Raw genomic sequence first — 27,090 nt, 5'->3', positions numbered from 1 at the left:
TCGGTGATGTAGAGGTCTCATGGTACGACATATATAGGTATCACCACAACTGCAAGGAATTTCATATACCCCTGGTGGATGTGAAGAAATCTTATCCTTGCCTTTGTTCAAGAAGGAGGAAATAGTCCTTCCAGAGGGAAAAAACACCTTAAAGCCAAGTTTAGTGAGTTTGGAGCTTAGAATGTCAGTAATGCCCTTGATAAAAGGTAATGACAAGAAGGGTTTGTAATCTTCAATCTTAGGAGCGAAATTCTTGGTAATTCCACTCGTCTTTCTCCTGAAAATAACCTTCTCAATGACTTTTTGGGGTATCCGTTACCTATCAGAACATCTCTTATATAATCAAGCTCAGCCTTCAGCTCAAAATCAGAGGAGCACACCAGAAATGCTCTATCAACCAATGAATAGACTACAGAATTTTTAACTATAGGGTGGTTATAGGAGTCATATCTCAGATATCTATCACTATGAGTGGGCTTTCTATACACACTCAAGTCCAACCTAGTTTCTCGTTTTGTAATGAGGACATCTAAGAAGGGTAAATTGCTGTTATTTTCAAGTTAAATGGTGAACTTAATATCTGGGTCCTGCTCGTTAAAAATATTGAGAAAAGATCTTAATTTGTCTTGTGCCCCATTCCAAACTATTAAGCAATCGTCAATATATCTCATGTAGAGTTGGAGATACTTGAAGTCCTGCTTGAAGATATTAGTTTCAATATGTTGTAGAAACACCTCGCAAAGAACTGGTGCCAAGGCTGGTCCCATTGGTATCCCCCAAATCTGTTTATAAGTTTGATGCCTGAAAGTAAAGTAAGCATTGCTGAGACATAAAGACGTGAGAGTAATGATTTCTGTGGAGTCCAAGCAAGTCAGTTCTCTCCAGGAACCATCCTTTTCTAAAGCTGATTGTAAAGCTGGTATAAGACGGGTCAAGTGTATGCTGGTAAACAATAATACAACATCAAAACTGCACATTGTGGTATTCTCCCCAATGTTGATGCTATTTAGCTTATCAACTACTTCTTTAGTATTTCTTATTGTGTGCTTGCTGCTGAGGGTTATGGATCTTAAAATACCAGCCAGATATCTTTCCAACTTCTGTGTGGCTGAACCTACTGTTGAAATAATAGGTCTAAGGGGTATATCTGGTTTGTGAATTTTGGATACAGCATAAAATCTAGGAATGACTGGTCTGACAGGAAGGAGTGTTCGGTAAAGTTTATCATTAATCCTATTGGTAAGACTGAGATTATCCAGAGCTTTTTTGACATTATCATAAGCAACCTTTACAGCATTAACGTCAACTTTTTCATACACTTTATTGTCACTCAAGAGGTTTAATGATTTGCTGACATACTCAGTCTCGTTAAGAATAACTATTGTATTGCCTTTATCAGCTTTGGTAATTATGATATTTGTAGAATTCTTAAGATCTGTGAGGACTTTCATTTCATCTTTTGTTAGATTCTCCTCAGCAAGTTTCTTTTTGGAAAAACCTTTCCGTAGGGTATTAGAAACCAAGCTTCTAATATCTTGTGGGTCAACATTGATTTTTGTCTTATTTAGAGTTATAACTGACTCTACATTGGATATGATTTGTTCTACTGGTATGTGTTTGGGGGGGGGATAGAAAATTTCCATCCTTTTGAAAGAATGTCTAATTTCTTTCGGTCAAAAGTTTGTTGACTTAAATTGATGACTGCTGGACCTGGTGATACTCTAGGAATAAATGTATCCCTAGAAGAAAACTTCTCAAACTTAAGCTTTTCCAGCTTATCTATATGTACTTTTCTGGTTATTGAAAAGAGGTGAGCAAAAGAGCAAAAGAGTACAAAATGCCCTCAATCATTCTCAAGTTCAAAATGCCCATGTGTATGAAGCTTCAACGGCATGCATAGAGTGCATTTTAAAATTTATTGTTTTTTACACTTTTTTTCCTAGGGATAGGCTATTCAAAATACCTTAGTCGATTAATTCGAAACTAAACACCAAACTTATTTGAAAGCTTTCTTCGAGGATTCTTAGAAAACCAAAGTTTTCTTACGAATTAAATTGAAAAAAAAACTAACTGAAAGTAAGGAGTGAGATTAAAACTTTAAACGAACAGAAATTACTTCGTATATGAAAGGGACTGCTTCCTGGTGAACGCCGTGAGTTTCATTGAATCAATGCATGTTTTGATTTATGCTCTCTGCAGATGAATAATTAAAACAAAATTTGCCTATTCTTTTTTTTTGGGCTAAATGGCTTTCTCATAGTTTTGATCGAGTGATTTTGAGAATAAAAAGGAGCGGGGATGGAGGTCTAGTTGCCCTCCGATTTTTTGGTTACTTAAAAAGGCAACTAGAACTTTTAATTTTTATGACTGTTTTTATTAGTAAAAATGAATTTTATTAGATAAAGATATACGTAACTTACAAATTAGCTTACGTAACGTACTTCTGTATTCTCATATTTTTATTACATATATGAGGGGGTTCACCCCCTCTTCAGTACCTCGCTCTTCACGCTAAAGCTTAAGTTTTGTCCCAATGTTTTAAGAATGACCCCTAAATCACAAAAGCCGTAGAATAAATAGTTGAAATTTCTAAAAATACTTTAGCGTAAAGAGCGAGATATTAGGAGGAGGTGAGCCCCTCATATGCATAATAATTTATGTTCCTTTTAACAGAAATTATTAAGAAATATTCACAGGAATTAATATTTACAGGAAAATAACAACAGGAATATTTTGTTCTTTTCATTTGAAAAAAACTTTGTTTTTTTTAAATAATGCTAGAAAATCCTGCACTCCCTTCATGGAAATTTTCTTCCCCCATGACAAAATCCCCCATTAAAAGCTCCCCCAACTTATCCCCCTCTTCTCAACCCCTGCCCCCAACCAAATGAAAACGTCCCTGAAAACGTCTGTACACTTCCCAATAACCATTACTATATGTAAGCACTGTCAGTGTTTGTAACTTGTAGTCCCTCCCACGGGGACTGTGGGGGAGTAAGTCGTCCCAAATGGCATAGTTATAAGGATTTTCGACTACGCTGAATAAAACGGCTATCTCAGAATTTTGATTTGGTGACTTTGAGAAAATAATTAGCGTGGGATGGGGGCCTATGTGCCCTCCGATTTTTTGGTCACTTAAAAAGGGCACTAGAACTTTTCATTTCCGTTAGAATGAGCCCTTTCGCAACGTTCTAGGACCACTGGGTCGATACGATCACCCCTGGAAAAAAAAACAACAAATAAACACGCATCCATGATCTTCCGTCTGACAAATAAAACAAAATTTCTCATTTTCATAGAGTTCGTGGTAACGAACTGTAGTAAAGAGCGACCAGGCTCAATAGTAACTGAAACTCTAAAAAATGGAATTTTTATACCAATAGTTATATCAAAAGAATGTAATTTTCATGCTGATTTTAAATATGTAAGTTTCATCAACATTAGTCTTACCCATCAAAAGTTACGAGCCTGAAAAAAATTAGCTCATTTTAGAAAATAGGGGGAAACACCCCCTAAAAGTCATACGATCTTAACGAAAGTCACACCATCAGATTGAGCGTATCAGAGAATCTTTTTGTAGAAGTTTCAAGCCCCAATCTACTAAAATGTGGAATTTCACATTTTTTGCCACATGACAATCACGGATGCGTGTTTATTTGTTTTTTTTTTCCCCAGGGGTGATCGTATCGACTCAGTGGTCCTATAATGTTGCGAAAGGGCTAATTATAAAGGAAATTAAAAGTTCTAGTGCCCTTTTTAAGTGACCAAAAAATTGGAGGGCACCTAGGCCCCCTCCCACGCTCATTTTTCCCCAAAGTCACCGGATCAAAATTGTGAGATAGCCATTTTATTCACCATAGTCGAAAAACCCAATAGCTATGTCTTTGGGGACGACTTACTCCCCGCAGTCCCCGTGGGAGGGGCTACATGTTACAAACTTTGACCTGTGTTTACATATAGTAATGGTTACTGGGAAGTGTACAGACGTTTTCAGGGAGATTTTTTTGGTTTGGGAGGGATATTTAAGGGGGAGGGATACCGGGGAGGATCTTTCCATGGAGGAACTTCTCATGGGGGAAGAGACTTTCAATGGAGGGGGCGCAGGATTTTCTAGCATTATTTAAAAAAACAATGAAAAAATAAATATGAAAAGTTTTTTTCTACTGAAAGTGAGAAGCAGCATTAAAACTTAAAACGAACAGAAATTATTACGCATATGAGGGGTTTACCTCCTCGTAGTACCTAGCTCTTTACGCTAAAGTATTTTTAGAAATTTCAACTATTTATTCAACTAATTCAATTTCAACTTATTTATTAAGGAATTGGGACAAAATTTAAGCTGTAATGCAAAGAGCGAGGTATCGACGAGGGGTGATCCCCCTCATATACGCAATAAAAACATACGAATATTGAAGTTCGCTACGTAATTTAATTCGTAAGTTACGTATATTTTTTACTTACGAAAACGTTCGTAAAAATTATAAGTTATAGTTGCCTTTTTAAGTAATCAAAAAATTGGAGGGCAACTAGGCCTCCTCCCTCGCTCCTTTTTTCTCAAAATCTTCCGATTAAAACTATGAAAAAGCCATTTAGCCCCAAAAAATTAGTATGCAATTTTTTTTTTTATTATTTATATGTGGAGAACCAAGATCAAACCATGCATTAATTCAAAAACGTCCAGAAATAAAAAAACAAGTTTTTTTCAAATGAAAGTAAGGAGCGATATTAAAACTTAAAACGAACAGAAATTACTCCGTATATGAAAGGGGCTTTTACTCCTCAACGCCCCGTTCTTTGCGCTAAAGTTTGACTCTTTCTCTTAACTCTACATTTTAAAACAGTAAAAAACTTTAGCGTAAAGAGCGGGTCGTTGAGGAGGGAAAGCCCCTTTCATATACGGAGTAATTTCTGATCGTTTTAAGTTTTAATGTCGCTCCTTACTCTCACTTAAAAAAAAAAATGTTTTTTTGTTAGATTGTAGATAGGAGCTTGAAACTTCTACAGTAGAATTCTCTGATACGCTGAATATGATGGTGTAAATTTCGTTAAAATTCTATGACTTTTAGGGGTTGTTTCCCCCTCACCTGTGCTTCCAAACTTTAGTCTCTAGATCGCGCATGAAAAATGCAGGATCAAAAATCCGTCGACAATCCTTCAATTCGTCGCAATCTAAGTTTCTACCACCAGTCACGATCCGGTAGGGCACAGGGGAAGAAGCTACAGGGTCCTGCTCCGCCTCAAGGTTTGTCGCTCGACCTAAATATCTTGACTTGTCTAGTTCTTCGGCATACCGTATTATTTGGTATTTTGGATATTTGCATCTACCAAGCTCCAAATACTTTTTACAAAGGCACTGTCTATGTGTGGTAACACTTTTAAGATGTATACCTCGCTTTGATTTAATTTTCCCTATGATTTCGGCTTTGTGTGCACAACTTTACTGAAGGCTCCTGACTATTTCTCATTTCTAAGTTTCTTCATTGCATTGAAATAATTTATGAAAATTTCACACCCTTTCACACCCTAAGCAGCTGATTATACCAGCTTGTCATTTTGGTCTCTAGAGGGTATTATCGGCGATCTGAAACGATTCTTTCTTGCAACAAACTTGCCCATTTCAGGTAGCTGAAAATATTGTAGGGGACTGTTAGAAAGCAGGAAAATACATCGAAAAATGGTTCCAATCATCTTACAGGTTATTGTCTTCTACTCATGATAGTACCGATTTCGTTCTAAAAGCAATATCCTTCATAGAGTACACTTGTGAAAAAGAGCTAGACATTTTCTAAGATTTCTAAGCAATTAGAGAAAATAGAGCAAAATCCTTGCAAACATTTTGTAGCATCTTCAAGAAGCTACGGTCTGATGTTAAAAGCGGCATCTTCCGCCAATGAATATTTGAGTGCTTTTTAAATATAAATTTTCAATTTAACATGGGATTTTCGAGTTCCATTAGTTCACTTAGTCACGGCCTTAAGGAATTTCAGTTTCTTTCAATGTGTGTTTTTTTATTGAGAATTCACTTTCTTTCAAGAAGTTTTTCTAAGAAAACGCTTATAATCTAAAGGTGTTTTCCGTATTATGATTCGACAGCAATTTCCCCCACTGAAGTGGAGTGCTACACAGCTGGACTAAGAAAGCCATTCTAATATTTTAATTATTTGACTAATAATTTCTACGTTATAAACTGTTCGAGGCATGGTGAATCCCTGTCTCACTTAGTAGAACGATTAAATTGATCGTATGTTTCCAATGCTTTCCAGATAGGAGCGGAAAAGCTTCCCAATGCTATTGATTATTGCTCTATTAGATGCACCTGCTAATTACCGCGTTATTAATTTTCTAACTTGACCTAGACAGGTTAAGTTAGCTATTGAATCAGTGAGATGTTGAAAATTTATCAAGGAATAAAAAATGTAAAGGAAACAGGCTTTTGTACATAAAAATTTTATAAATAAAAAACACTATGAAATCATGAAATCCCAGAAAAAGCAGTTAAAACCCAACAAATGGAATAATAAAACATGAAAAGCTTATAAAGGATTAAATAAGAGGAGAAAGAACAATGAAATAGCATCGTTTCTGTTGCTCTATTAGACGCATCTGCAAGAAAAGAGACGCATTTTTGCATTCAGTTTTCTGTGAGGTTTTAATGAAAATACCATGTTTCTTTGAGCCAAGACTATGTGTATTTTACGCCAGCAGGTTAAAATATGGCTGGTCCGATCCCTAGCAACCAATTCAAGGGGAAAGGGGCTTGTTATTAGAGATAAATTTTAACCATATGATGAGTTATTTCTGAGAGGTCTTAATGAAATTTGCACGTTTCTTTAAGCTAAGAGTATGCATGTTCACACCACCATGACAATATATCCCTGGCCCACTCCAGGAAGCAATTTCGGGGAGAGGGTTGTTATTAGATCTATATTTAATCCTTATTAAGAGGTATTTCTGAGAGGTCTTATTAAAAATACATTTTTTCTTTGACGGGGTGCTAGATTTCAGTCCCCCCAACACGGAAAATTCTTCCAATACCTTAACCTTAAGCTGTAGAACATGTTAGTCCAAGCAAGCAATTCACACGATCATGACAATATGTAGCCAGCCCGTGGCATTCATGTGACACATATTATCACTTCAAAGACATTTTTCAGATATTTTTCGATAAATCATGCTTAAAGTCCATTGATTGGTGTTTTCGCAAGCCCCCCTCCAACGTGATTCCCCCCATGGCAAATCACGTCACCGTGACAGTATGTGGCTGGCCCACCTTAAAAAGCGAGTCCAGGGTGGGGGGCTGTTATTAAAGGTGGATTTAAGTCATATTAAGAGATATTTCTGAGAGGCGTTAATGAAAATGTATCGTATCTCTTTCTTTATAAGACGCATCTGTAAGAAAAAGAGTCACATTTTAGTATTCGCTGATTTCTGAGAGATATTAATGAAAATTATCTGTCTCCTTGAGGCAAGACTATCAATATTCACTTCACTGTGAAAATTTGTGGCTGGCCCATCCCGTAGGAGCCAATTCTAGAGGGGGATACTATTAGAGGAAAATTATGTCTGAGACATCTTTGTAAAAATGCCACATTCCTTTGAACCAGGACCATGTTCATTCACATCACCGTGGCAATTTTTGGCTAGCCTACCTTAGCAAGCAATTCTAGAGGTGGAGGGTTATTAGAGATAAATTTAAGCCATATTAAGAGCTAGTTTTGAGAGGTCTTAATGAAGATGTCTGGTTTCTTTGACAATTTGTTGAATTTCAGTCCCCTCACCTACAAATTCTTTTAACACCTCCCACCTTAACTTAAAGCTGTAGAAAATATTAGTCAAAGCAATTCACGTCGCTGTGTAACACTTTGAATAGCACTGTGGTGTCCTTCAACACCCCTTCGTAATTCCCAAGACATTTTCTAAATGTTCTTGTTAAAACTCATGCATTAAATCCATTAGTTCATGTTTTCACAAGCTAACCCTTGGTGATACACCATGTCAATTCGCTTGCCTTTTGAAACTTACTAGGAAAAAAGAACGAGATATCCCCCAAAAACCCTGGATTTATGATAAAGTTGTTGAAGCTATAAATGCTCGTAACGCTTGCTTCTTCAAAAATTTAAATGACTAATCTGAAGAAAGTAAAAATGAATATATTCGTCAACGAAATTTAGTGAATAAATTAAGAAGTTCTAAAAAAATAAATATTACATTGTAAAATTTAATGAACAAAAAGGAGACATGTGGGGCACTCGGCAGACCATTAACGGCGTCATTAAACGCAAAGGTAAACATGATGGCCTCAAAAATGCTATGCCTGTCGAGGGAGTTAAAGTCACTGATAAGTAGCAGATTGACATACTCTTTGAAGATAACTCAGGTTAACATCATAATTTTCGATTTGAGAAAGTTTCAATTGAAGAGCTAGGAAAAATTGTCAAGAATTTAAAGTCAAATGCTGCTGGTATTGACGGTTTGAATCTGAAAGCATTCAAAGTACTTTCAGTGTATCTACTACCATGTCTTCTTTACCTCGTTAACTTGTCACTTGAAGTCGGCCAATTTTATGACGCGCTTAAACAAGCAAAGGTCATATCACTGTTCAAATCAGGCAATAAGCAGGATATGACAAACTTGCGACCTATAAGCTTGTTACCACTATTCTCAAAGATATACGAGAAAATAGCACATCGACGGCTGTATGAATATTTATACAAGCTCAGAATATTAAGTGAGTCACAGCTCGGTTTCAGAACTAAACATTCAACTGTTCATGCGGCATACTATCTAATAGAGTGCGTTATTAGTGCCCTAGAAAGGAATCTTATCCCTCTTACTGTGTTCATAGATTTTAGAAAAGCAATTGATACCGTTGATTTTAATCTTTTATTAAGTAGGTTAGCTAGTTTAGGAGTCCCTGAAAACTGTTTGGAATGGTTAGGTCTTATCTCCATGGTAAGTCCATCAAAGTTATGATAGATGATTTGGTAGAGAAAGCCTTCAATCTGAATTGTGGAGTTTCCCAAGGTTCAGTATTAGGACCTCTACTGTTTCTGATATATGTGTATACAATGCGTTTTTACCTTCCTGATACCGTAGTTACATCATTTTCAGATGATATGGCACTTTGCAAAATCTGGTTGCGAAATCTGTCGAGGACCTTATAGATATAACTAATGTAACTCTGGAGAAATTATCTCAGTTCACAAAGCATAGTTTTCTTGTAGTGATTATTTTGAATACTGATTGTATTTTATTTAGTCGTATTACTAAAGTTGTAAATAATTGTCATAGTATAGTCTTACGAGGTGTTTCCATTAGTGAGGTTTTTCAATGTGGATATCTAGAAGTTTATTTTGATGTAAATTGTGTTGCGAGAGCAACACTTTGGTTGTCCCGGTTTTTTTTTCCTAAGTGTCCGATCTCAGCTTATTTCTGGAAACTGGTAAGGGTCTAACCTTTGTGGCTTTTATGGAGAAGTGTGGACCGGATTCATCAATCGAGGCCAAATTGATGAATAGGACATTACATTTTGGAAATCTCCGCAGAACTCTTGCCTGGGCCAAAAGGATGGTTTTTGCTTGTCCACGAGCCAGAGCCTATGGTGTGCGAAGTTAAGGGGAGTTATATAGTCTATCTCAGAGAGGAGTATCTGAAGTTGTGCAGCCAAGCCTTCGTTTCATCAAAGCATTCTTCTGCTTTCGAGTGGAAAGCTCCGTTCTAGCCGGCAAGCAGGCAGGTACTACTTTCAAATTGAATATGGACTAAAATCTATAGGTGTTAAATATATGCGGCAGTTACCCGACCCTACAGCCAATATATGTTCTTTGAGTGATAAATAGGAAAATTTACAGAAGCAAAAATGTGGCATTTTCCCACGGGTCTGAAAGTGCTGCCATCTACTGTTTCTATCCATTTCTGTTCGTAACAGCTGAGTTTATCATTCGGTTTTTCGGACTTGGGATTGCGGTAGAGAAATGGTATCAGATGTGCCTAATGAACTTTAAAAGTTCTCTCATTGCTAAAGAAATTGGAGCTTATCCTTTGTTCCTTTCTAAGTGGTGACGTTAGAAAGTTGGCCTACGGCAAAAAAATCAACTTTTGAACTAAGACAGATAGAATTTTTTTTGACGGCAATCGATAGCTCTTGATGAGCTGATCAAAGTATATGACATCCATTTTTTGCTACAAAAATTCCTTCATGAGGCATTCCAGTTTGAAAGTTTCAAGGGGTTGACAACTCCAGTAGTAAGGTACATACTGAAACAAAATCTAGGCCGATAAAAATTATGAGACATATAGAGGACTTGTAAGCAACAGTTGGCTGTTACGGAATAATCACCTTAGGCAATGAGGGGTAAGTAACTTTTGCTAGTTAGTGTATCTATTATTTGTTTCCAGTGTATTTGATGGTAAAACCAATTTGGTTCCAGTAGTAAGACATGTAGGGGACTTGTAAGTAATGATCTGCTGTTTGGGTACAAGCAACTTCAGCGATGAGGGATTTGCAACTATGCTACCCATTTATTTGTTTCTGGTGAACTTGATGCCTATCACGGCAAATTGACTTATAAGTAAGAATCGGTCCAATTTGGGCGAAAAACGGCTATTAGCTCATAATCATATTCGGCAATGAGGGGTTTGAAACTTTTGCTAGTTGGTATACCTATTATTTGTTTTCTGTGTGTTTGATGGTTAAACCAATTTGGTTTCAATGTAATAATCCAGTTTAATAAATGTAAATAATAATCGGCTGTTGGGCTACAATCATCTCCAGTGATTAGGGATTTGCAACTTTTGCTACTTGGTGTACCCATTTATTTGTTTCCGGTGAACCTCATGTCGATCACAGGAGAGAGACTTGTAAGTAAGAATCTGTTTACTTTTGGCTAGAAATTTGTGTAAATTGGTGCAAATTGTATTCGATCTCTTTAAATCTGATATAAGTAAGTGTTTACGCAACGGGTACAAACGATAACGTAAATCAATGAGGTAGTTTCGCAATAATTAATGTCACCTATGGTGTTTTAATTCTGAAAACTTACGGATAGCTTTATAATACCAACTAGATTATAGAAGATATTGTACCAAGTTTTCATTGGTCACGCTGTCTACGATTGAAAAGGATATAGTTCAACTGGCTGCAAAGTCAACTCAGTCCCTCTTTTCGATTTGTTGTTTTTTCAACGCTGAGGAATAGCCTTTTGTCATGTGATAACTGATTGCGTTCCTGTTTGAACATACCGTTTTAAAAAAGTCGATAGGCTGACAACTTCATCAATTAACCGATATTGAACAAACAAGCACAAACGAGAATGTAAAACAATGAGATAGTTTCGTAATAATTAATAGAATGCCATCTGTTGTATTTTGATCCTGAAAAGTTAGGGATGGCTTTATAATACCAGCTAGATTATATAAGATATTGTTCAGAATTTTTTTCTGTCACGAAGTCTACGATTGAAAAGGATAAGGTTCAACTGGCTGCAAAGTCAATTTAGTCGCTTCTTTCGATACTATTTTGGTGTTGTTTTTTCAACACTGAGGAATAGCCTTTGATCATGTGATTACTGCTCGATAGCGAAGAAACAAAACCAAAGTGTTGCTCTTGCAACACTTTAGCCGGCGAAGCCGGACAAAGGTTACCGCAACACTTCATGTTGCCCGGGCAACATAGGTCTAGTTTTAGTTGGATTCATCATTGCAAAGTCTTATCTTCAAAATTGGCTCACAGAGTTGGTATTTTAAGAAGATTTCATAATTTTTTCCTCTACATGTTCTGAAAGCAATTTATTATTCAACTGGTCATCCTTATTTAGTGTATGGTTGTTCATTGTATGCAAGCAATTTTTCTAGTCGTGTGAAAAGGGTCCAGATTATGCAAACTAAGGCAATTAGAAGTTTGAGTGAGTATCTTACGTGTGGTAGTACTAGAGATTGTTTTAGAGATTTAGATATTTAGAACATTGATTTTATTAAGTCTCAGCGGATTTTAATTTTTGTATACCAGGCTTTAAATGGGTTCTTTCCTCTGTATTTTAGAAGTTTGGTCGACGTAATTCAGATTATCACGATTATTCTACTAAGAACTCTGAACAGTTGACTAGTGAAATCAGGCATACAACGTGATATTGGTTTAAGATTAAACATGTAGGTGTTGATATTTGGAAATCGATTCCAAAGAGTGTAAGGTGGTATGAAAACTTATACTATTTAAAGGAAGAATAAAAAACTAATTTTTGAATAAATTGTAAATTTATCCCTTTTTTAAAATGAGAGATGGTTGTTTAGAGATTGCATAGTGTTTCGTATGTCTCATCTGTTTTTCTTCGTTGCGTATTTCTTTGATTTTAAAGGAATAGTTATCATTTATATGTTGTTGTTTCGCTGCTGAGCAGGGAAATTTTAGGGCCCTAAATTGAGCAGCATATTGTTGATTGTAAGTACAATTTTAGTAGTTTTTTGGATGAAATAAACGCATACCTACCTACCTACCTACCTATCTACGCCACCTTGTCACACTATTACTTGCCCCCTGGCATGCCCTTCATCATACCTAAGACATTTTCATATAATTTCTTGTTAAAAATATGCTTTAAATCTTATGATTTGCGTTTTTGCAAGTCACCCTTAAAGTGATAAATCATGTCAGTTCAGGTCTGGCTAATTCAATTCAATCATCTGGCTCATTTAATTACACCTGAAGCATTTTCAGAATAAAACACTGGCTCATTTAATTACACCTAAAGCATTTTCAGACAATTTTCTTACAAAAATAATTTTATAAAATAATAATAAGCACTGTTTTAATTTCAACAGTGGAAACTTGCCATTTCATTGTTAGAATACAATATTCCATGGTGATTCCCTGTCTGCAGCTCTCAATGGCTAGTAAGTGGCATCCTACGGCATGCCTAATAACACCTAAAGCATTTTCAGACATATTTCTACAAAAAAAAAACAGTTTACAGTAGAAACGATCATTTAAAATTGAAGTAAAATTCTTAATAGCGTTTTTTCTGATGACTCTTAGCAATTGACATGGTCGTTAAACTTGTTACATGTTGGTTTTTCTTCGTGAAACATGATGCATGCTGATTTTTGTTCATGAAACTTGTTGCATGTGGATTATTTCTACAAGAAACTTCATGTATCTTGATTAATGTCTTCGAGAAACTTGTTATATTTTGATTTCTTCTTCATGAAATTTGATGCAAATGTATTTTCCTCTTCGTAAAGCTTGTACAATAAATGTTCTCCTCATGAAACCGGTTTGTTCGTGGAACTTGTTACGTGCTAAAATTTGTTCGTGAAACTTGATTTATCTTGAAATTTTTCCTCGTTAAATTTCTTGTATGCTGATTTATTCTTTTGTGAAATTTAATTTGCCATGATATTTTTCTTCGTGAAACTTGTTGTATGCTGGTTTTTTATTCATGAAACATGATGCATTCTGATTTTTTCTTGTGAAATTTGCTGCATGTAGATTATTTCTTCAAAACACTCAAAGTATATTGACCTTCGAGAAACTTTTTATATTTTTATTTCTTCTTCATGAAACTTGTTGCATTTTAATTTTTCTCTTGTGAAACATGTACACGATTTTTCTCCTCGTTAAAGTAGTTTTGTTTGTGGAGCTTGTTGCGAGCTGATTATTATTTTTAAAACTTACTCTACCTTGATATTTTTTTCGTGAAACTAGAGTGGCACAGGGACGTCAATTGACATTTTGGATCACGTTGAGGGAGGCATAAAAAAACACGAATAATTGGATTTAAAGCATATTTATAACAAGAAACTATGTGGATAATATCAGAAATTATGAGGGGGGTGCCAGAGGGCCAGTGCTAGTGTGACACGATGATGTGAAGTGACATGGTGTATCACAGTGGTCAGCTTGCAATAACATGCACCGATGGATTTAATGCTTGATTTTCACCAAGAAAATTTCCGGAAAAGGTCTTAGGAGGGATGAGAGGGTGCTAGAGAGTTCCAAAGGGCCAATCATAGTATGGTACGGTGATGTGAATTGACTTGGTGTATAACAGAGAGTTTGGTTGCGAAAATAGAATTGATGGATTTAATGCATGATTCTTAACAAGAAAATATCTAGAAAATGTGTTATAAATAATGAAAGAGTGCTAGAGGGTACCAGAGAGCCAGTCACAGTGTGACCGGGTGGAGTGAATTTCTTTGACTAACATGGTATATAGCTCAAAGTTCAGGCGTGACCTGCTAAAAAAATTGTCGGCAGAGGGGACTGAAATCTAACACCAAGTCAAAGAAAATCCCATTTTCATTAAGACTTCTCAGAAATAACTCTTCATATGGTTTAAATTTACCTCTAAAAGCAATCCACCTCTGGAACTGGTTGCGAGGGTATAAGTCAGCCACATATTGTCATGGTAGGTTGAATATTCTTAGTCTTGGCTCAAAGAAACGTGGTATTTTCATTATTACCTCTCAGAAATCAGTGAATGCAAAAAATTTTCTGTTTTTTTCTGGAAGGCGCGTCTAGTAGAGGAATAGAAATGATGCATTTCCAATGAGATCTCTCAGAAATATCTCTTAATATGTCTTAAACTTACCTCTAATGCCCCCCTCCACCCAAAAAATTGTTTTCTAGGATTTGTCAGCCATATATTGTCACGGTGGCTTGAATTGCTGAGGGGGCATCAAGTTGGTAGGTGGTTTGAAAAAAACACTATGCAATGGATCTTAAGCATATCTGAAAATATCTGAAAAATGCCCAAGTAATGATCATGTATATTACAAAGATGCCAAGGGACGGCGTATGTTGCCATGGTGGCGTAAATTGCTTGGGCTAGCATGTTATACAGCTTAAACTTAAGGTGGGAGGTGTTCAAAGGTTATTTTAGTGGTGGGGGACTAAAATCTATCACCCAGTTAAAGAAACGATACATTTTCATTAAGACCTCTCAGAAATACTTCTTAATATTGCCTAAATTTACCTCTAATAACAACCCCCCTAAAATTGCTTGCTAGAGGGAGCCAGGCATATATTGTTATGGTGGCGTGAATTTGCATAGTCTTGCCTTAAAGAAACAGAGCATTTTGATTAAGACCTCTCAGAAATAACCCTTAATATAGTTTAAGTTTACCTTTAATAACAAGCCCCTCCACCACTCTGAAATTTGTTTCTAGGGGATGAGCCCACCATATAGTGTCGGGGGGGGGGGCAAGAAATGTTTATAGTCTTGGGTCGAAGAAACATAGATTTTCATTAAAACTCTCGAAATAACCGAATGCAAAAATGTGTCTCTTTTCTTGCAGGTGTCCCAAATAGAGCAATAGAAACGGTGTTTTTCATTAACAAATCTCAGAAATACCTCCTAATATGGCTTAAACTTACCTTTATTAGGAGCCCTCTGCCCCCTCTCCCTGGAATTGATTGCTAGGAACCCCACCTTTCGTTAATTTGCTCTGTTTTGCTTATATTTTATCCTAGTTCAGGGTTTTTCACGGTTTTGTTTTTCAATTTGTTGAGTTTTAACTGAAGTTCCTGAGATTCCATGATGTTTTGGCGTTATTTTTACTAGTAAAATTATTATGTACAGAAGCCTGTGTCCTTTAGATTTGTTATTCCAGGATAAATCTTCAATAAGGAATCATTTTCGGAATGAAGTATCTAAAGCCAACAATATGTAGCATCTCATTGATTCAATAATTAACTTAACCTGTCTAGGTCAAATTAGAAAATCAATCACAGTGTAACAAGCAGGTGCATATAGTAGTGCAAAAATCAATAGCATTGGGATGCTTTTGAGCACTCATTCGGAAAGAGTTGGAAACATATGATTAATTTAATAGTTCTAGTAGGTGGGAATAGCCACTCACCGTGCCTCAAATAGGTTATAACGTGGAAATTATTAACCGAATAATAATATTTGAATGGCTTTCACTGTCCAGGTGTCTAGCAATCCATTTCATTGAGGAAAAATCTCTTTCGATTCCTAGTGTGGAAAAAAAATTCTTTAGTTTAGAAAAGGTTTTCTAGTGAAACGTCCTGGAAGAAAATGAAATCTCAAAAAGAAAAAAAAACGCCTTTAAATAAAAATGAAATCCTGAAGAAAAAAACCTTTTGAAATAAAAAAAAATCGAAGATAAAGACTTATTGAAGTACTATGTAAAAACCCACGTGTCTATCGTAATTATGTAATACCCAGTGACTATTTCCACTTCAATTAAAAGAGGGGGCTCCCCCACAGACCCCGACCTCTAACGTGTCGAAAAAGAATGCGTCATATTTAAAATAAGTCAAAATTCCTTATTACATAACAACCAAAGTTATCTTTAAAAACGTCTTAAATTTCTTGAAACTTATTGAAAAACTTCTTGAGTAGAATGTCTTGAAATGTCTTTAAAAAGATCTTGAATAAAAGTGTCGTTAAAACGTCAGTGGTATAGTAAATGTATGTCCTAAACCACTCATTAAATCAATTAAATTTCGAATTTGTATTCAATCAAATTTGTACTATTTTAAATAGGCAAGAAAATATTTTTTTCTCAACCTTTTCAATCGAATTTGGTTCTATTTTAAACGAAAATTTCCAGCAGTTTTAAAATTTTCCAGCCCTTTATTTAAAATGAAAACAGGTCCTTGGAAATCAAATGTGGTCTCATTTTTATACTTTTGTGAAATGTGAACACGGGTTCTAGGCCCCACATAGATCAGCCCATCAATTTACCCCCTTTTCAATTGAATTCACACCATTTTAAATTAGAATTTCCGATATCTTTATAGTTTCACATAATGAGTTATATCATCAAAACACATCTTTTAAAATTAAAATTTGATTAATTTGTGATATAAGAGTCTAAGTATATTCCATTTGTCATATACCACCGATAAAATGTAATAATTTTACATTTTGTGGATAGTTCGATATTAATATCTAAATATGTTATATTATCTTTATTTTTTTCTTTCAATAGCCTTTCAAATCATACCTTTGTCTAATTTTTTAAATTTCTTTACAAGACAAGCTGCTTTAGAATCGAAATGCTTAGGTGTGATTAGACCAACCATTTCCCCTCTAAAATCAATAATGATAACGAGTTTATTTCTAGATTTATTTGTAACACATTTCATTGCATTTCCTTTATTTAATTTGTTAAGGTTCTTTTCAAGATCGGCTGCTTGAGAATCAAAACGCTTGTAGATCAAATAGAGTAATCATTTCACGTTTAAAATTAATAGTAATAACGAGTTTATTGCCATATTCAGTTGTAACACTTTTCATTATTGTAACTACGTATTCCATTCCAATGTCTAAATCATCTTTTCTTCATTTCGCTTAAAAGTTTCTCCATTTATTAGTTGCTAATTTTATTAAACGAATTTTCTTAATTAGAAATAGTTTTCCATTTAATTACCTATCGCTTTCTTCCCAAGAGTCCTTCATTCGACAAATGAATTTCGGGAAGAAATCAAAACACAAGTCAGAAGTCTGTCTAATGAAACACAAAAAGATTGCATAAATTCTCCTTACAGGCCCTTACGGGCGAGTTGATAAAGTGATTGACTGATTGTTGGTTGCGACCCAACAGTTTGACTCACAATGTTACCTCGCGTAGCAGTTAATGATATCAATGCGATTATGCCACTGGCCAAGATCAAGGATTAAGAAGCAGAGGAGCTTCCCTCCAAAAAAAAACCTTGCCCTAGATCCAAGTTTGATGTGAGATCACCAACATAAATAAAAAATAAAATGAAAATGGATAACAGCCTGGGGGAGAGCTTTTTAAAAAAATTTAAAAACTTTATTTTTACTTAATTTTAGGTTATATAGATTAAGTTATGTATTATGTATATTTGAAAAGGTAAAGCATTTATTGAAATAAATAAAAAATAGAAATAGGTAACAGCCTGGGGGAGGCCAGGCTGTTAATAATGAAATCATAAGCAAATAAAATAATATTTTAACGGTTTTTTTGCTGTAAAGCAAAAGAGGGTAAGCTTTTGCTTTCCTTCATATTAAATCTTCTCCTTCTGATCCTTCTATGTTAACGATATCCGTAAGACAAGGTGTGAGACAAGGTGGAGTTTTATCTCCATCAATTTTCAAAATTTCTATTGCTGATATTTTAAATAGTCTTCCAACAATTTATCTTTTAGGTAGTTCAAATGTCTCATATCTTGCTTATGCAGATGATATTCTTCTCTTTAGTAGAACTAAATCTGGGCTTTCGGCTTCTGTTCGTTCTATCTCTACTGCTTTCTCGAATATAGGTCGAACCCTTAAACCTAATAAATGTGAATTCCTTCATTTGGTCCTTCTCCTAAACAATCTTCTAGACTTAATTGTTCTGAATTTAGCATTACGCGCGTGACTTCTTTAAGGTGGTTGGGCATTACCCTTACTAACAATTTAGTCTCTGTTCGTAATAAAATTGTTTCTCATGCTAAGGTTAAACTTCAAGTGTGTTATTCTAAAATTGTTGCGAACAGGGGGAAATACAACCGCAAAGCCCTTTCACAAATTTATTCTTGCTTTTGTGATCACTCGGTTTTATATCTTTCTGGATTGTATCCTGTTTTAAAAAGAAAAGATTTAAAGGCTCTCAAGTCATCTTAATTTCGTTTCCTCCTATTTTTGTTGTATCTTCCTCCCTGGTACAAGAACAGTGATATGGTAACAAATTTCGGGGCTCCAGATTTATTAAATAAACTTAAAGTGCTACACCAGAAACTATCTTACTCGATACATTTTACTATCAACCCTTTTCATGGTCTTCTAAAATGTTGTCTACAGTAACTTAATGTGTTATCAGAAGTTATTCTTTTTGTGTTTTTTTTTATACTCCGCTATTTCAAGGGGGTCACAAATAAATTATTATTGTACTTAAATTCTCCGAACCGAATGCAGACTGAATATTCAAAAATTGCGCGAGATATTGCTGTGTCATTTTTTGTGCAGAGAAGCTGGCTACATACGCCATCTTTGTTCGAGCTGTGCAAAGAGACAATATGAAAATTGTAGTGATAGGTTGAACCTAATAGAAAAAGCACAAATAGAGCAATTAATGAAACAAACAATATTATCGGGTGGAAAGTAAAACGGGTATTATTTATGTTTTAAACTTCACAAACTTTACGCAATGTTCATAACCACTCAATTTCACTTGTTCCATATATTTTTCAAGAGGAAAAACTTTTAAAGTTTTGCGTAATCCATTTTCTCGTTTAATTAATTCTTCATTAATCAGTTCGGCTAAATTATATATATCAAGCAATTCTAAATAGAATGAATAAGAGGGTTTATACTCAGCCTTTCTTTCTGCTATTCGTAAATGTTTTTTAAGCGTTCCAATGAGAACTACCCTAAGACTTGAAGAAACAAGGGATGACATAGCAAAAGCAGATAAACCTGAAGCACTAAATATAAGTTTTTATACTTAAAAATAATTACTAACATTTCCTTAATATTTAAAACTTCCGCTATTTCTAGGGGGTCACAAATAAATTATTATTGTACTTAAATTCTCCGAACCGAATGCAGACTGAATATTTAAAAAACGCGCGAGATATTGCTGTGTCATTTTTTGTGCAGAGAACCTGGCTACATACGCCATCTTTGTTCGAGCTGTGCAAAGAGACAATATGAAAATTGTAGTGATAGGTTGAACCTAATAGAAAATTAGCACAAATAGAGCAATTAATGAAACAAACAATATTATCGGGTGGAAAGTAAAACGGGTATTATTTATGTGTTAAACTTCACAAACTTTACGCAATGTTCATACCCAACCAATTTCACTTGTTCCATATATTTTTCAAGAGGAAAAACTTTTAAGGTTTTGCGTAATCCATTTTCTCGTTTAATTAATTCTTCATTAATCAGTTCGGCTAAATTATATATATCAAGCAATTCTAAATAGAATGAATAAGAGGGTTTATACTCAGCCTTTCTTTCTGCTATTCGTAAATATTTTTTAAGCGTTCCAATGAGAACTACCCTAAGACTTGAAGAAACAAGGGATGACATAGCAAAAGCAGATAAACCTGAAGCACTAAATATAAGTTTTTATACTAAAAAATAATTACTAACATTTCCTTAATATTTAGAACTTCTACCATGAACAAATAATTTCTTTTCTGGTTTGTCTTCCGTTTTTATTTGAAAAACTCTAAACAAAACTATATGGATCTATTTCCTTGAATCTTCTTTTAAATAGTCAACAAAAATGTGACCATAATTCACATCGTTAAAATTTTCGACTTGAGTAGAATTATATACAATTTACTTATTTGATGTCTATAGCAGTTGACGATTCCATTTCCAGGCTGGATTCCAAAAGAATTCTAATATTTAACAAATGGGTGCTTGGGATCATTGTAAAAACAAGTTTAATGCATCCCAAGCGATCCAATACAGTTATACTTCATTATACCAGATTCCTTTTTTCGTTATTTTACTTAGTAAGTTACCTCGAGAAAAACACCTCGAAAGTAAGGAATATGGCCTAATTCATTCGATATATAAATATTTGTCAATAGATCATGTGAATTTTGGTTTTTTCTAACGTTCCCCGTTGTTTGAAGCATCCTTTGAATTGTGGAATCTCAGCTTCAGCAATTTTCCTGGATCATCGCTGTTTATGTATTTTAGCCGCTTCTCCTTGTATTTTATTTCGTCAATCAAGTTTTTTGGAAGAAATCATCATTTTGAACAATTTCCATCAATTACAACAATCATTTTCGGTGCAACTAGTAATTTAAACCTTTACCATTCAATAAAGTCCCTGGAAATTTTAAACCTTCACTTTTAGCGCTAAAAAAAAGTAATTTTCTCAACAATTTTCTATTAAGTATATGTACCTAGTGCAGATGCACCATTTGTTAGAGCATATTTACTTATTGCAGCTGCTAATGGTATTAAAAATAGCCACCATTTTGAACTAGTTGAACATTTTGAACTAGTAAGCCACCATTTTGAACTAGTTGATGATAAGATATAATTATATAGGCATCTATCTTCTTTAATTTTCCTTGCTCGAGTTGTTCAATTTGTTTTCTTTTAAGCAATAATTTAACAGGTTCTTTACCAACAATTATACTTTCTATTCGAGTTCATTAATTTTATTTTTCTTTAAAACATTTGTTTATTTTTACCTTTTAAAGAGGGGATTAATGAACCGTGTATTAAATGAAGTCAGCTTTTTTATTGATTTCAAATTTTTCAAGAAGAGATAAGAACGATAATCTTGGATGATTTTGAAGTAGTTGTTTGTAGGATAAATCAACAGCGCATCCTTTGTTTTCATTTTTGTATATTTCAATCTTAGTCACATGTCTTTAATGAAGTAATAGTTTAATAGGTTCTCATCCATTCACCTTCCTATGCTTTACTTGCACTTTACATTTTTTTTTATCTTGGAAACACATTTTAGTTTTTGTTTTTGAATTTCTGATAAATGAATTGCACATTTTTCTATTTATTACAGAATTTCAAGGTAAAGAATTTCATGATGCTCTTTTCAAAAAATTTCATAGGCTTGATTTACACTTCATCCTTCCTTTTATTCTGTTTTGAAATGCTTCATTGGGACCTTTTTCAAGTATACTCATTAGAACTTTCTCAAAAGTGTCTAAAGAACCACATAACTGCATTAAATGTTTCGAGTATATGAATAAAGTTGAGAAATTAATTGCATTTGAACCATTTTTGAGTTTGCAATATTTCTAAATCTTCCATTTTCAGCATTAATATCTTCTTTTATTACTTTTAAGGTATTTTTTACTAATAGTCCTTTGTTATCAACTCTAGTCAATTTATTGGCAGGTGGTTGATAAGTTTTAGTTAACCTGTTAATATCCTCACTTAAATACTTATTCGTAAGAATTATTTGGTTAACATCTTCAGCCTTGAAATTGTTTTAATAATTTTTAAATTTTGTAAATTCATAGTATCTTTCTCTGATTTTGCATCACTTAGATTAGTTGATAGTTTCAATTTTAAATCAAGATTACCACGATCATCCAGTTATCTGCTTTCGTTACTTTGATACTTCTAAAATTCACTTCGTTAGCTTCTTAACTTATTCATTTAGTAGATGCAAATTTTATTAAAAAAATATCCAAGTTCTTTCTTTACTTGAGATATTCATCATTTGTTTTCAAATCAGTTAATAAAAATCCATGATTCTTGGCTGCTTCATTAAAGAGGTTCTCATTTGTAGAATTTTATGATTCTTTCAGAATCCAACCTTGAAGTGAAATTGTAAACTATTTAAATACTTCAAATAAGAAAATGGCCTATCATTCTGCTCAAGTCAAAAATTTTAACGATGTGAATTGTGGTAATTTGTAGGTTAATTGTATAAAAAGAAAAATTAAGTTAATGCATCCACAACGTTTTATTTAAAATTTATTTTCGAATATAAATGGAACAAAAACTAGAAAAGAGATTTTTTGTGTATCGTAGAAGTTTTAAATATTATGGAAATGTTAGTAATGTTTTTTAGATAACCAAATTTATATTTAATTCTTCAGGTTTGTGTGCTTTTGTTATACTACCCTTGCTTTCTTAAGTCTTGGTGGAGTTCTGATCGAAATACTTTATAAATATATAAGAATAGCAGAAAAAGAGGCAGAGTACAATACTACCTATTCATTATGTTTAGAATTGCTTGCTATGCATAAATTAGGTTAATTGATTAATGAAGAAATAACTAAGCGCGAAAATGAATACCTAAAACATTACAGTTTTTCTCCTCGTGAAAAATATATGAAACAAGTAAAGTTAAATTGTTATAAATATTGTATAAAGCCTGTAAAGTTTAACACATATATAAAACTCTTCTTGCTTTCCATTCGCTAATATTGCTTTTTTCATTAATCGCTCTGTTTGAAATCATGTTTTATTCGCTTCATCCTATCATTACAATACTCATATTGTTTCTTTCCACAGTTCCAATAAAGTTGGTGTATGTAGCTTGCTTCTCTACCAAAACAATGACACAGCAATTTATCGCACGTTTCTTGAAGAATCAGTCTGTATTCAATTCAGAGAATCTAAATACAGCAAAAGAATGATTAAAATATTTATATTGTTTGCTTATTATTTCGTTATTAATTTATGGATTAGTTTTATTGATAAATACCCTACCGTAGATAAGGGAAATACATTCACATTGGATTCATCTTTACTTTTTTTCAATAGATAAATTAATAGAATATGCAAAAAAACCAAGAGTTCAATAAAAATAAAATTCAAAAATTTTGCAAAGTACCTCCTCCAAGCTGTTATTCACTTTTGTTTTTTTAACGGAAAATTAAATAAAATAAAATATTAAATTGTTTTGCAAAATCCCTCCCCCATTGCTGTTATCTATTTTCTTATTAATGATCTTACATCAGCCTGGGTTCTGAGTCAAAGGCCACAGGGTTTTTTGTTTGAAGTGAAGCCTTCTGCCTCTTACTTCCTTATTTGGGTCAGTGGCCCGATCGGATTGACATCATCAACTACTGCACGAGGTATGAGTGAGATTAGAACTGTTGCACCACAACCGAAGATCAGTCAATCGCATTACCAACTCGGCCACGCTGGACTATAAAGAGATTTTATACAATATTTTTGTGTTTCATTTGAGAGGCTTCTAAGGCGTGTTTGGATCTTTCTTTCCAGAATTCTGTAATCAGATGAAGAATTCTTAGGAAGAAAATCAGAGGTAATTAAAAGAAAAACTATTTCTGATTCTTAAAATTTGTTTAATAAAATTAGCAACTAATAAATAGAGAGACTTTTAAGTGAAATGAATATTGAAAACAAATATAATCAAACTATTAGGAAAGAAGATTTAGACATTGGAATGGAATACACGATTACATCAATGAAATGTGTTACAACTGAACATGGAAATAAACTCGTTATCATTATTGGTTTTTGAGGTGAAATGGTTGATCTATTTACACCTAAGCATTTTGATTCTAAAGCAGTTCATCTTGAAAATAAATTTGAAAAATTACACAATTGTATGATTTTGAAGGTATTGAAAGAAAAAATAAGGATAATAGAACTTATTTACATATTCATATCGAAATATCCACTAAATATTAAATTATAACATTTTGTCAATAGTATAGGAAAAATGGACTATAATTAAACTCTTATCTCTCAAGTTAATCAAACTCTTATTTCACAAGACCTGTTTTGATATTAATGCTTTTGATGCGAAATTGTAACAATGTTGTAAATTTTAATTTAAAATTGTGTGAAGTCAACTGAAAAGGGGTTAAATTGATTGGATGATCTAGGTGGGGCATAGAGCCCGTGTTCATATTGTGAAAAGTATAAAAATGAGACCAAATTTAATCTCTAAGGACTTTTTTCATTTTGAATGTAGGGATTGATAGCATTGTAAAATGCTGGAAATTTTCGTTTAAAATAAAGCAAATTCGATTGAAATGGAATTAAATTTAATTGATTTAATGAGTAGTCCCAGAACAAACATTTACTATAGTACTAACATCTTGAAATGACTTGAAACATCTTGAAAGACCTCTTGAAGAACAAAATCCTACAAAAAGTCTTGAAATGTCATGAAACGTCATGAAAACGTCTGGAAGAAAAGTGTCTTAAAACGTCTTGATATGTCTTGAAACATTTTGAAAAAAAATCTTGAAGAAAAATTCTTAAAAACTTCTTGAAATGTCTTGAAAAAAACTTTTGAATATAAAAAAGTCTGGATATGTTTTTAAACAACTGCTTGAAGAAAAAGTCTTAAAAATACGTCTTGAAATGTCCTTGAGAAAATATTACCTATTATGTAACAACCGAAGACGTCATGAAGAAAACAAACCTCTATTACGTAACAAGCACATGCATTCGTTTGCTTGAGTAAACAATACCATATTACGTAACCTGAACTTGCATCTTGAAGAAAACAATCTCTATTACGTATCAACCAAAGAAATTCTGAAGTGAACAACCCCTATTACGTAACAACACCTAAATCTCTAAGAAAAATTCTCTATTACGTTACATGCACCTGCGTCTCGGCCTTAGGGAATCGCCATGAAACTTCGTCTTAAATCATTAAAGGAAGAAAAGAGTAGTTGCCATGGTCCCTTTAAAAACATTATGCTGTTACTACTTATGTACGTGCAGAAGCAAATATTGATATCATATTGCAAACTATCTCAAATCGACAAAAATTTTAATTATTAGATGCTAAATTCTTTTTATAAGCCAATACAAAAGACACATGCCTTATAATTAAAACTAGCAATATGTATTCTTTCTGTATTTTCTTACTTTGTGTTCTATGGATTTAATTTATTTCAGAAACGACAAAGTTTTAGTTAGGCCGCATCCAAAATACTGCATTTAAAAAACTCCTAAGGTGGTTTGAAGACCTGAAATTCAACTCCAGTATTTTTTTTTCTAGTTATTTGCCTTGATCGGGCTTCGATCAGTCAATAATAATCAATCTTTAAGTCTCCCGCTGATGAAAGAACGCCTAATAGGAATTGATACCTTATTCTTGAAGTACTTACAGTTTAGTTCGTGACCTTAAGTTTGGCAGTATTGAACATACACAGGCCTGATCGGTGGTAACAATTAGAGCCTACGATATGTTTGCATGACCACCGGATCATTATGATCTCAATTCGTTATATTTTGTCAAAGGCATGTGTTAAGTATGTGGAAGTTAAGGTATGGGCAAAATTTATCAAAACTAATAAGTCTCCAAAAACTTATTATCTAAAATTATCATATATATTAAATATATGATTATATATATTATAGTATAAAAATATGGTATAATAAATATTCATATATATTTTATTATATAGTACATTATAAAAACTTATTACATATAATTAAAAACCTTGAACGATAAAACTAACGTTAAATGTACATCTTAGATTTAAAGCTTGTGCTCCCCAAATGTAAGCTGAATCTTCTAAATTCAAACCCAAAAGATGTAAGCCATAACTTAACAACTACAGAGCACAATCTTCGAAGTTGGGGAACGTCCATAAGCTCAGTCTAATGTGGAACGGAAGATAGAGAAATAAACTCAATATTTTGTTGGCCCGGGTGTCCCCTTTTTGGTGAACCAACTACAGACCTGTGCTTATGAAAATAAAAGTTTGGCCCCGTCCCCCAAAACATGGCTAGTCTACACAGGCACGTACGCAGGAATTTGTTTCGGGGGGGGGGGGCAAAACCTTCGAAACAGCAGATATTAAGTAGCACTTTTTTATTTAGTAATGCAAAAAGCATGTATATCGGAAAAAACGGATTAGCTTTAATCTGTAGTATTGTAGTGGATGAGGGAAGAAGACTGAAGCCTCAAAAGTACGTTTCAGGCTCAGGTTATGTTCATAGCGATTTAGAACGACACTGAAAGGGAAATTTTAGGGTTAATACTGCAATATGGGTGCTGTTGGGGATAATTTTTCTATTGCAAAAACGTAGATTTTAATGAAAAATGATAGTTTCCGAAACTGATCCATTAAAAGCTGTACTTTACCCTGAAAAGGGGGGATAAACGCCTTAATATCAAGGATATTTCTATCTTTACAAAAAAAAAATTACAGTACAATTGCCTTTTTGCAGTACAATTGCCTAACTTTTTACAAGGTAAAAAGTTAGACAGAAAAGTGGTTAATAATTGGGCACTGACTTGACCGGATAATTGCATGCTATAAAATCTCCCAAAAAAGGCTTCAAACATGTATTTAGATTCTTAATAAATGTCCTACTTTCGCCAGAAATCCCAAGAAACCATGGGGAAATTAAACATCTCACAAAATTTCGGGGGGGGGGGGGGCTGGGGCCGAAGGCCCCCCTGTGTACGTGCCAGAGTCTACATGTTCCTTTCTATGTTACGCCATAATTGTCATGCAATTCACCTGATTTTATTTGGTTTGGTGAATTTGGGTCTCCTTCTGAATATATCTCTGCATTAAATAAATGGGTACGTGCCTGCAAACAGGTGCAGAAGATATTATGCAGAAGGTACAGATAAAATTCTAGACCTGAATAGATCTATAAGCCTGACTCTTTGATGTTGTATTATTTATGGGTGTGGAAAGACGTATAGAATATTGGTAGTTAG

The 27,090-nt window shown here is 33.9% G+C and overlaps 1 protein-coding gene across 4 annotated transcripts in view; it reads left to right on the top strand.

The window, feature by feature from the left end:
* Positions 1 to 27,090, top strand: part of LOC136031102 (solute carrier organic anion transporter family member 4A1-like) — a 90,060-nt gene that overhangs the window by 24,415 nt on the left and 38,555 nt on the right. The window lies entirely within an intron of this gene.

The sequence above is a fragment of the Artemia franciscana genome, chromosome 9, assembly GCF_032884065.1.
Source record: "Artemia franciscana chromosome 9, ASM3288406v1, whole genome shotgun sequence".
In the NCBI taxonomy this organism is placed as follows: Eukaryota; Metazoa; Arthropoda; class Branchiopoda; order Anostraca; family Artemiidae; genus Artemia; species Artemia franciscana.
This window is presented reverse-complemented; position numbering and strand designations above follow the sequence as displayed.